The sequence below is a fragment of the Protomyctophum parallelum genome (assembly GCF_964188405.1).
Source record: "Protomyctophum parallelum genome assembly, chromosome: 22".
Lineage (NCBI taxonomy): Eukaryota > Metazoa > Chordata > Actinopteri > Myctophiformes > Myctophidae > Protomyctophum > Protomyctophum parallelum.
Genome location: NC_139714.1, coordinates 3,859,486 through 3,869,231, shown reverse-complemented (window position 1 = coordinate 3,869,231; position 9,746 = coordinate 3,859,486). Strand labels below are relative to the sequence as shown.

Here is a 9,746-nt window from a genome sequence, read left to right as displayed (position 1 = left end):
GTATTTTATCAATTTATTTGCAGTTAAACAGATTAAAGCCTATCCTCCCAACTTAAGCAACACCCATTCCAAGCAGGGCAAAGTTCTAAAAGCCCTGCCAGTAATCTCAACAGCCTGGAGTATTCTTCAAGGACTCAGGGCAGAACAACAGCACTGCTCTTACATGCACACCGTTCCAAACTCCACACTTTACAATGACAGACTGCCTCCTCTGTTTCCACTAATGAACTCCAATGGACCGCTCTCCATTAACAAAAATACCCTCAATAAATACTCGGAGGGGGGGGGGGGCAATGGTGGTGGGAGGGGATAGAAGTTGGCACCAGTGCTGCATACTTGATGAAGGATTACACAGAAATGGAAGGAGGGGGGTTCATCAGAATGGCAAACCGCCATCGAGAATGAATAAACGAGAGAGAGAGACTGAGAGAGAAAGTGCGTGTGTGTGTGTGTGTGTGTGTGTGTGTGTGTGTGTGTGTGTGTGTGTGTGTGTGTGTGTGTGTGTGTGTGCGTGCGTGCGTGCGTGCGTGCGTGCGTGCGTGCGTGCGTGCGTGCGTGCGTGCGTGCGTGCGTGCGTGTGTGCACACTGCATCTTACTCCAAGGTCCATGCGACCGACCTACTGTATCATTACCAGATGACACAGTGAGGGTGGCTGTCAGCCGACTCACCGCTTAGTGCCTTAAGTCTGTCTCTCCTCTCTTTCTCTTATCCCCACTCTGCACTCCCCCCCCCCACCCACACACACACACACACACACACTAACTCACTCTCTCACACACACACACACACACACACACACACACACACTCTCACACACACACACACACACACACACACACACACACACACATACACACACCCTCCCCCAACCCCTCTTCACTCCTTCCAGCTGTTTTTTGTAGAGCGAGGCACGCCAGGGGGAAGTCCTCCACCGATTGTTTCAGTTCTGAGAGGCAGCGTGGCGGTCGACCCCTCCCTCCTTCTGCCTCTCTCTCTCTCTCTCCCTCTCTCTCTGTCTGTCTGTCTGTCTGTCTGTCTGACTCTCTCTCTCTCTCCTCCCCATATCGTGACAGAGCACACCTGTCTGGTCTTGGCTGCGCGCGCTCTGAGTCCAATTACTCCGTATAGGCCCTCGCAGGCGTTCCACACTGTCGCCCGCTGCTGCACTCGGCTGGATTTTTTTTGGGAGCCAAGCTCATCTTGATCGCTGCACCCTCCACGGTCTCTCTCACCTTTACTGAGCACAGGTAGGCGTTACAAGGCTTTAACTATGGGGATATCCGTGCAAGGGAAGTTAGGGAACGATGAATGGGGGGCATGCACATCGTGCTGTAAATACAAAAAGTATATGAATGAGTGATGCGAGGATGGAAAATATTAGAGGATGGATGGTTTTGATTGCTGTTGAACCTTTGCACGTTCCGGTCGCTCTGCAGCAAATATATTTGGTACCATTTTGTTTGCATTTTTTCCTTTTTTGAGAAGTTCTGCTAGATAAGACGCACTGTGTGACAGTGAGTCTTACACGATCCATGTATGTGTGTCCATGTGTTTACACGCTGGTGATGATGCACTTTCAAAGAGATCACAGAGAAGTGATGGCTGCGTGTGCATGTGTATGTGTGTGCGTGAGCACACATGTGAATGTGTTGCTTCTCAATCACGTGCTCATCTGTGTGCCAGGTTGTTTGCCCTCATCCCTGCATAGTCTTTGGGTCTGGAACACAATAAATCATTATTCCCAGTCCATGTATACAGGACTTCCTACTTATTTGCACCATACGTCATATGGAGGTGTTGTGCAGAGGAAACAGACGGTCTACAAGCTGACAGTATACCTTCATTACAAAGCTTGTAGATCGGCTATTTACGCTATTATCATCATACATCATCATCTCATTCCGGGCCACTGAGAATTGACGTCCACTCCTAACCTTCATCTTCAATGTTTGTGTTTACGCAATGGTTGTGTTTACACAAACACTCAAAACTCTCCATTCATTGTCAACGGCATTTAATTTGTGTTGGGGCAAACACTCACAACTGGCCATTCGTTATCAATGGCATTTAATGTTTGTGTTAGGGCAATGTTTGTGTTTACACACACCCGCAAAGCTGGACACAGGAGGGGCTAGCTTCCCTTCAAAAGAAAAAAGTAGCGACGGCAGGTTGTAGTGGGGGGGGGGTGGGTATAGCACCTATATTATGGATGAATGAGGGAAAGGTTTTGGCACAAGAGAGGGTACCAGCATCCACATGTTGGTCTGTTTTTCACCCATCATCCTTTCCATGTCATCCTCCACCCACCGGACACCACTTTGTCTCCTCTGTGGTTTCGGCGGGTCACGGTTTGGAGTTTGTTGCCTCTTGTGGCAATTGACTAAGTGAAGTGTTTTGACATGGCCTACATGCTGTTTGGATGTTACTCATACGCTATAAGCGTGGGTGTGTTAGTGTCACTTTACGTGTACCAAGTGGGCAAATGCTGTTGTGTCTACACATTCTTGAATACATTCCTTTTCGGCCTTGCCTTTTCTTTACACTCACTGCTCCAGTGGGAAAGCTTTTAGGTTTACAAGTCCATTTCTTCTCGCTTGTTGGTTTTATTCAATCCTTTCTCGTTCCTTTTGAATTGTCTGCCTCTCTCTGTCTCTTTCTCTCTCGCTTTTGCGGGTGTTTGAGCATTCTAGAAGCACAAGAGAGAAGAAAAGAGGCTGAAATAACAAGAAGGATTTCTTTGTGTTGATTCAGCCCATTAACGTTTGTCAAGCCCCTCATTGGAAAGCTCTGTGTTTCTCAGACTTTCCATCTCAGCGGTTCGTGTAGGAGTGCAGACAACACACACAGGCCATTTCAACTCCACAACCTCCAATCTCCTCTTATCTATCTGCTCAGAGCTCTGTTTCTCATCAATGTGAACCGTTCCTCTGCCCGCCTTCAGTGCAGTGTTTTGGTAGGAGCTGAGCAGGGTCTGGTGATTGCTAGGGGCAACTAAAAGTGAGAGGCTTTGAAGAGGAGATGAAAAAGCAAAACCACAGCCATACCTAGAAACATCCCTATTAATCGTGTAATGTTTTTTGTTTTTTTACATGTTTTTTATTTTCTTTTATTTTTTCCATTATTTTGCTGATTATATTTCATTTATTATTATTTCTTCGTTTTAACCCATTTTGACCGGAAGGCTGATTCTACAAATGCCTTCTATATCAGTGGTTCTCAGCCACACTTTCACAATTTTTCTAAAATGTTCATCAAAAATAGCAGATGCGAGCTTGTAGATCTATCTAAAATGTTGTTGCCAGGGTTAAAGAACTTTCTAACCAAGAGTTATCAGATAATTATTATCATTAAAAGCTTCCTCTATCAAAGAGATGGAATTCCCTGCTAACTCATGATCTGGAGTGTACTGAAAAAGGAACTATACAGAATAGAATAGAATAGAATAGAATAGAATAAATACAGACACTATACATGTACTGTACTGTACTGTACAGTACAGTATGTACATGGTTGCTGGATTCAGTCTTGTGTGTTGATCTGTACAGATGTTTAATATTAACAGCCGGAATGAGTTAGGGGGGAGGGGGAGGGAGGGTTGGAGGACACTGGGTCCATGAGCTGCACCCAGGGGCTGCATTTTTCCATCTGGACCTGAAATGTCTGGGGCGAAAGAGCAAAGGAACAATGGAGATGAATGGACCTCGGCCATGAAAGACTTTTTTCCCCCCCCATTCTCTGGAATACCAGAAAGTTCCACATGTGTATTCTCCTGGCCAATTTCTTTCTTTTTTCTTTTCTTTTTTTCTTTTTTAACTGTAGAAGGGTTAGAGGAAGAAGAAAATATATATCGTAAGCTATATGGAAGGGAGGAGGAGAGCACAGGAAGGAAGGAACTAAGAAGGGAGGAGGTGATGGAAAGAGAATAAAGGGAGAATAGGTTTTGGACAGCTTGTCCATGTCTGTTTGATAATGGTTCTGAGGTTCTCTTCATGGAGCATCTGAAATGTGGTCCAACCACTTGCTGGCCGACTCCAGGCATGCCTTAGGGACCTCAAATTGATCTGTTGGTGGCGGTTATGGTCCTGATATGGTTATTTTTCTTCTTTATTATCTCAAAACCTCAACCAGATATGTCAATGGCCTCTAATTTGCCCTGGACTTCGGTTGAAGCATGGTCTGACCCTCTAGACGATGGGTTGACGGTTACAGGGGCCGGGCAAGTCTCCAAACAAGACTCATATGGCATTACTCCAGCTGAACTCATTGTCTTGACCATGAATTTCCAGAAGTATAATAACATGTCAGAAATCTTTGTGTGAAAACAATGCCAAATGAAATGACCCCTGCCAATGTGTGTGTGTGTGTGTGTGTGTGTGTGTGTGAGGGTGTGTGTGTGTGTGTGTGTGTGTGTGTGTGTGTGTGTGTGTGTGTGTGTGTGTGTGTGTGTGTGTGTGTGTGTGTGTGTGCGCGCGCGCGCGCACGTGCGTGCGTGTGAGGCGTGCACACAAAAGGGCAGGCACACGTGTGTTTTAAATGTCCCGTAGCCTTGCAAATACCTTCCCATGATTCATTGCTGTCAGAGCTTCCGGAGGGGCAGTAGGCTACACAGACCTGTTGGCCAGTTGGGGAGGGGGAGGTCCAGGTCTGCAGACAATGGATCACAGACGCTTGCAGACAGCCAGACAGTATAGACAGATGGCTATACCTTATACATCTCTTATGTTTTCCTGTATACATGTTGATTAGTTTGGCGTTTTTTTAAACATTGTGATGCTATAGGCAGACAAGGGCAGTAAGGGCATACATTGTTTTCCATTTCAGCAGTGCAGAGGTGCGAGAGAGGGTTGTTGAGTGAATGGAGATCTACAAATATAACAAAATGGAAACAGGCGAAGGGGATGACTCATCATTTTTACATGTCTCAAATTTCAGAGAACGAGCAAAGAAAGATGAGAAAGGGGGTAATGACGGGAAACTCCCAAAGAGTCTCTGCTTACAATTTAAAATGTAGGGATGAATCGGATGCTGTTATCCAGAGCGATCAGGGTAAAACAAGGGGGAGAATAGTGTGCAAAGAGCTGCAAAGAAACTAGGATATCAGATAAGCATCTATCCAAAACAACAATATGCTACTGTATCTAAATAACATCCTTAGCCTTTGGGACAAGCAAATAGTATACACCTGCATAGCATTATAGCATCTATCTGAGTGAGTGCTAGGAGGTGAGGTAAAGTCTGAAGAGGTGAGTTAGGCTTTTCGGAATGAGGCGGAAAATCTGTCCGGGATTTATTAGGAACACTATAGGACTTGTGGAGGGTGAAGGGAGAGACGGATGAGACAACATCGGAAGGGAGATGATGCCGCCTAAGGGGTTAGAGAGTCAACCTCCACACCCTCCGCTCAGCGAGAGAGAGATCAGCCGAGGAATGACAAATCACAGGCCTCAGGCTTCATGCAGAGGCAGGAGCAGAGAAGATGCACAGGGCTGCTTAAATGTTTAAAGCCTGGGCTTGTTGCTACTACTTTATCTCCACCATATCCGTTTTCCATTGATTGAAAGCACAGAGACGTTCTCTCTCACCAGGCTGTTGTTGTTTTCTTTCTCCACATCTGTCTAACGCACGTGCACACACGCAGCACTTTGATATGCCCCTGGCGACTCCTGCCAGATTCCTCAACCTCTTTGAAGGCCCGAAAGAGTGCTGATCCAAATAAAGTTCACACAGCTTAAATTGTCGTCAGACTCCCCCCGCTGATCACAGATCGGAGTAAAACGTTTCACATTGCACATTACCGACGTTTGGCTCATAATATGAGATGCCCCACTGCTCCTCCCGAAAATAAATAAAGGTCTGCTGAAAGCTCAACAATGAAGTTTACATTCAGTGTAAAGAATAAAGTTTCCCCAAGCAATTCCAAATACTTTGTATATATTGATGGAAAGACTAGTTGACTGCTCAATATCACCCATTGTTACTGTACTGTACTGTATATCTGTACTGCTGCACATGCAGTTTAACTTTAGCTTGTTTACAGCAGTGGTTACCAAAGTGGGATCCAGGGACCCCTAGGGGTCCTTGAGGGAGTTCCATGGGGGTCCTCAGTTTAATGATAGTTAGGAACCAAATGGGTCTGTAACTCAGAGAGTGTACAAATGTATACACATCTGTACACTCTCAGAGTTAAATTAACTTTGATTTTACAATATACATTGGGGTCCCAGAGATATAAATGCCATTAAATGGGGGACCGTAGCCTATAATCCGGGTCAAACCGGGGGCCCTTGAAATGAAAATGGTTGGAAATCACTACTAAAGCTCTTATGGGGGTCCTTGGTATATATTGGGCTAATGAGTGTAATTTTGGGGGTCCTTGACATGAAAAAGTTTTGGAACCACTGGCTTACAGAACTCTTTAACCAGTAAGGCATCTATATACTGTAAGTGTGCAAACATTTTGGTTGGGTTTTCTTTCAGCAGTGATCCTTGGAGTTGTCAAAAACAAATTCAACATGGGTACGATTTGGACTTACTCATGTCATGTTGCAGCATGCTGCTCAGATAGCCCTCTAGGTTCAGCTCTCTCTCTCTCTCTCTCTCACACACACACACACACACACACACACACACACACACACACACACACACACACACACACACACACACACACACACACACACACACACACACACACACACACACACACACACACACACACACACACACACACAGCACGTGATGCACGCACAAAGCAATATACAGTAAGTATGCTCATGCATCAACAAATGCTTGAACTAGGCCCGAGTGGCTAGTGTAGCGGTCCGGGCACCTAGGCTGCTAAACCAGCCTGACAGCATGCCGCGGGTTCGACTCCCAATCCCGACGACGTTTGCTGCATATCACCCCGTGCATCTCTCTGCCCATTTCCTGTCACCTATACTGTACACTACCCAAAGAAGGCATAAAAAGCCCAAAAATATGTCTTTAAAAAAAGAAATGAACTGTGTTAATCAACCATCCGTATTTGTCCCTTTGAAATTGTAGATCGCCCATTTTCATGTAGAGGCGCGGCTAAAAAGGAGACCTATATACGTAGGCCCCTGAGGGATCATCAATTAAATATAATAGGGTTCTCAAACTTCTAATGATTATGGAGGCTGCGCCATCTGCCCAAAAAATAAATAACCCGACCAACAGCAGATATTTGGGTCCAATATTGGATCCCAATTTTGGACAATTCTAATCCACCGATCACTGATTGTTGGACAGATATTTTGTCAAAACATACATTTTCATGTTAAGTTGATCAAATCTGAAATAGCCGATCTAGCTCAAAACGCGGCACAACATGATGCGTTGTATGCGTGTAGGGTATTGAAAATTTCAGAGACCTTTTGAAAATGTTATAACATGCTTATAACATGATAAGCATATATGTATAATATGCAAGGTTGAAAGTGGTTACACTTATCGGGACACGTCGGCTGCATAATCGCAGACATTGATGTCGTCAAAAGGTCACGTAGTTAACGATATATCAGTGACCTAAACCGACATTGTCTTCAACAGGAGTGACTTTTATGTCACCTTTCATTCTGTTGATTATCAGGTGTTAATGAATGTGGTTTTCAGTGCCTTTACCTTATTTTGTCGACCCACAGGACCCGCAATGTGCCCAGGATGTAAACAATAGGCTGTCTGGTGGGGCGGACGATCATATTTTCTTTCACCCGGAAAATACATTTTGTAAACGCGATCATGTTGCACAGAATATACTGTAGCTCGTTTTGACCAAAAACATGGAGGCGGAAGGCAGGTGAAATGTCCACTTCCAGTTCATACCATTCATACTGTGGTGAAGAGAGACATCTATCGTAAACCACTGAAATGAGCATATGACTCAATATTGCGTCCTTGGCAGTCAAGCACTGGATTTGGTGTAACGTAAACATTTCGTCCTTGGCAAGACAAAATTTCAAATTACATTTTTAACTGCAAATGCAACCATTTGCCACACAAAATAACAATGACCACGCTACCTTGTGGATATTGTGATGACCATATTCTTGTTTATCCTGAGGTTTGTTAGTGGAAGAGCGCCCCCCTCCCAAATAAATAAATAAACTAAATAAATTAACTGTCTTGGGAATTCATCTTTGTTTTTCCTTTCTGTGGTTTCAAATTGTTACTTTACGTCCAGGCAAATGTACTGTGACTGATTATGACTCGCTAGGCAGTCGACAGCAATTACATGTTCTTGTGTGTGGAGTAGAGTTGTTTAATGCTCACAGCATTGTGTTGTCAGAGCTTTGAGCTTGGTCGCTCTCTGACTGTCTGGTTCACATTAGAAACTGCTGAAATGTTTATGGACTAAGATAAATCGGGGGATACACAGGAGGTTGTCTTTTATATGGCTTCCTGTATGTGTGTGTGTGTGTGTGTGTGTGTGTGTGTGTGTGTGTGTGTGTGTGTGTGTGTGTGTGTGTGTGTGTGTGTGTGTGTGTGTGTGTGTGTGTGTGTGTGCGCGTGCGTGCGTGGGTTACCGTACTGTATGTGCTATTGTGGACAAAAGTGAATTCCTGAACATGCATTATGTCAATAGTTAAACAGGTAGGATTCATCTTACTTAGGTCAGTCTTCATTAGGCCTGCAATGGTTAATCAAACAAATCAATTAAAAAAAGAGTCCTTTGTGACAAACTTCATCTAAAAAGAAAGTATTTACAGTATACAGTTTGAAGCAGACTTTCCTTTGCATCATCGACTGCAGAGCCAAGTGTGCAGACATGGCTTTCTTTGGACTGAGGTTTGAGCTTCACTTAGATAAGAGAATTCTTACAACAGCCAACATTACTCAGTGGGTTGAAACAAATGAGTGGAACAGCATGTTCTCTCTGGATCTAGACTGGAGATTACTTCTTCATCTTTCACGACCATCTCTCCACGTTTCCAAAACGCTCAGTCAGACATGTCAAATGGTCAGCAAACTCAGCATGGAAAACTGCACGCATGCGATTACATGCTATGATGTATTTAGTATTATTATTTATACTATTTTTATTATTTTGTAGCAGAGAGAGACAGGGAATATGCAGCAAATGGTACGTCCTGCTGGGAAAGGAACCGGGAACTCGCTATGACGCAAATTACAACAAATTAACAAATTATCTATTTATCGGGTTGTCTCCACAGATTTCAACTTGGATACCGTTTATTTTCATCTCAAATATGTACTGTTTCAAAGAGGATTATATGCTCAAATAACAGTAAACTAGCTTTGTGACTGTCCTCAGAAAGCTATATATCATATTATGGCCTATTCACTTGTCGGTCAAGGAAATGTGAACATAATGAAAATCAACTACTGTGGTAATGGGGCAGGCCCCCTTTTCCTGTGGTGTCATCCAGGGATAAACGTTGGGCACTTTATCGTGTTCAATTTATTATGCTTCCCTTGGGTCATTATTTGCAAACACAATATCCATTTTCAGGATTATTCTACAGTGTGGCAAATGTATGCTCTATTTCAGACAGGGCAAATTAACCTGTATATGATAAATGACAGTGGTGGAAAGTAACTAAGCACATTTACTCAAGTACTGTACTTAAGTGCAATTTTGAGGTATTTGTACTTTACTTGAGGACGTCACATTTTCAACACTTTTACTTCTACTTTACTACATCCCAGAGGCAAATATTGTACTTTTACTCCACTACAATTATTTGAAAACCTTAGTTACTAATT

At 43.8% G+C, this 9,746-nt stretch overlaps 1 protein-coding gene across 1 annotated transcript in view; it reads left to right on the top strand.

The window, feature by feature from the left end:
• Positions 1-936: 936 nt before the first annotated feature.
• The window catches only part of dcn (decorin), a 27,969-nt gene continuing 19,159 nt past the window's right edge, over positions 937-9,746 (top strand). Inside the window, exon 1 of the mRNA XM_083758091.1 lies at positions 937-1,249. The gene's annotated coding sequence lies outside the window, so the exon portion shown is untranslated. The remainder of the gene's footprint in view (positions 1,250-9,746) is intronic.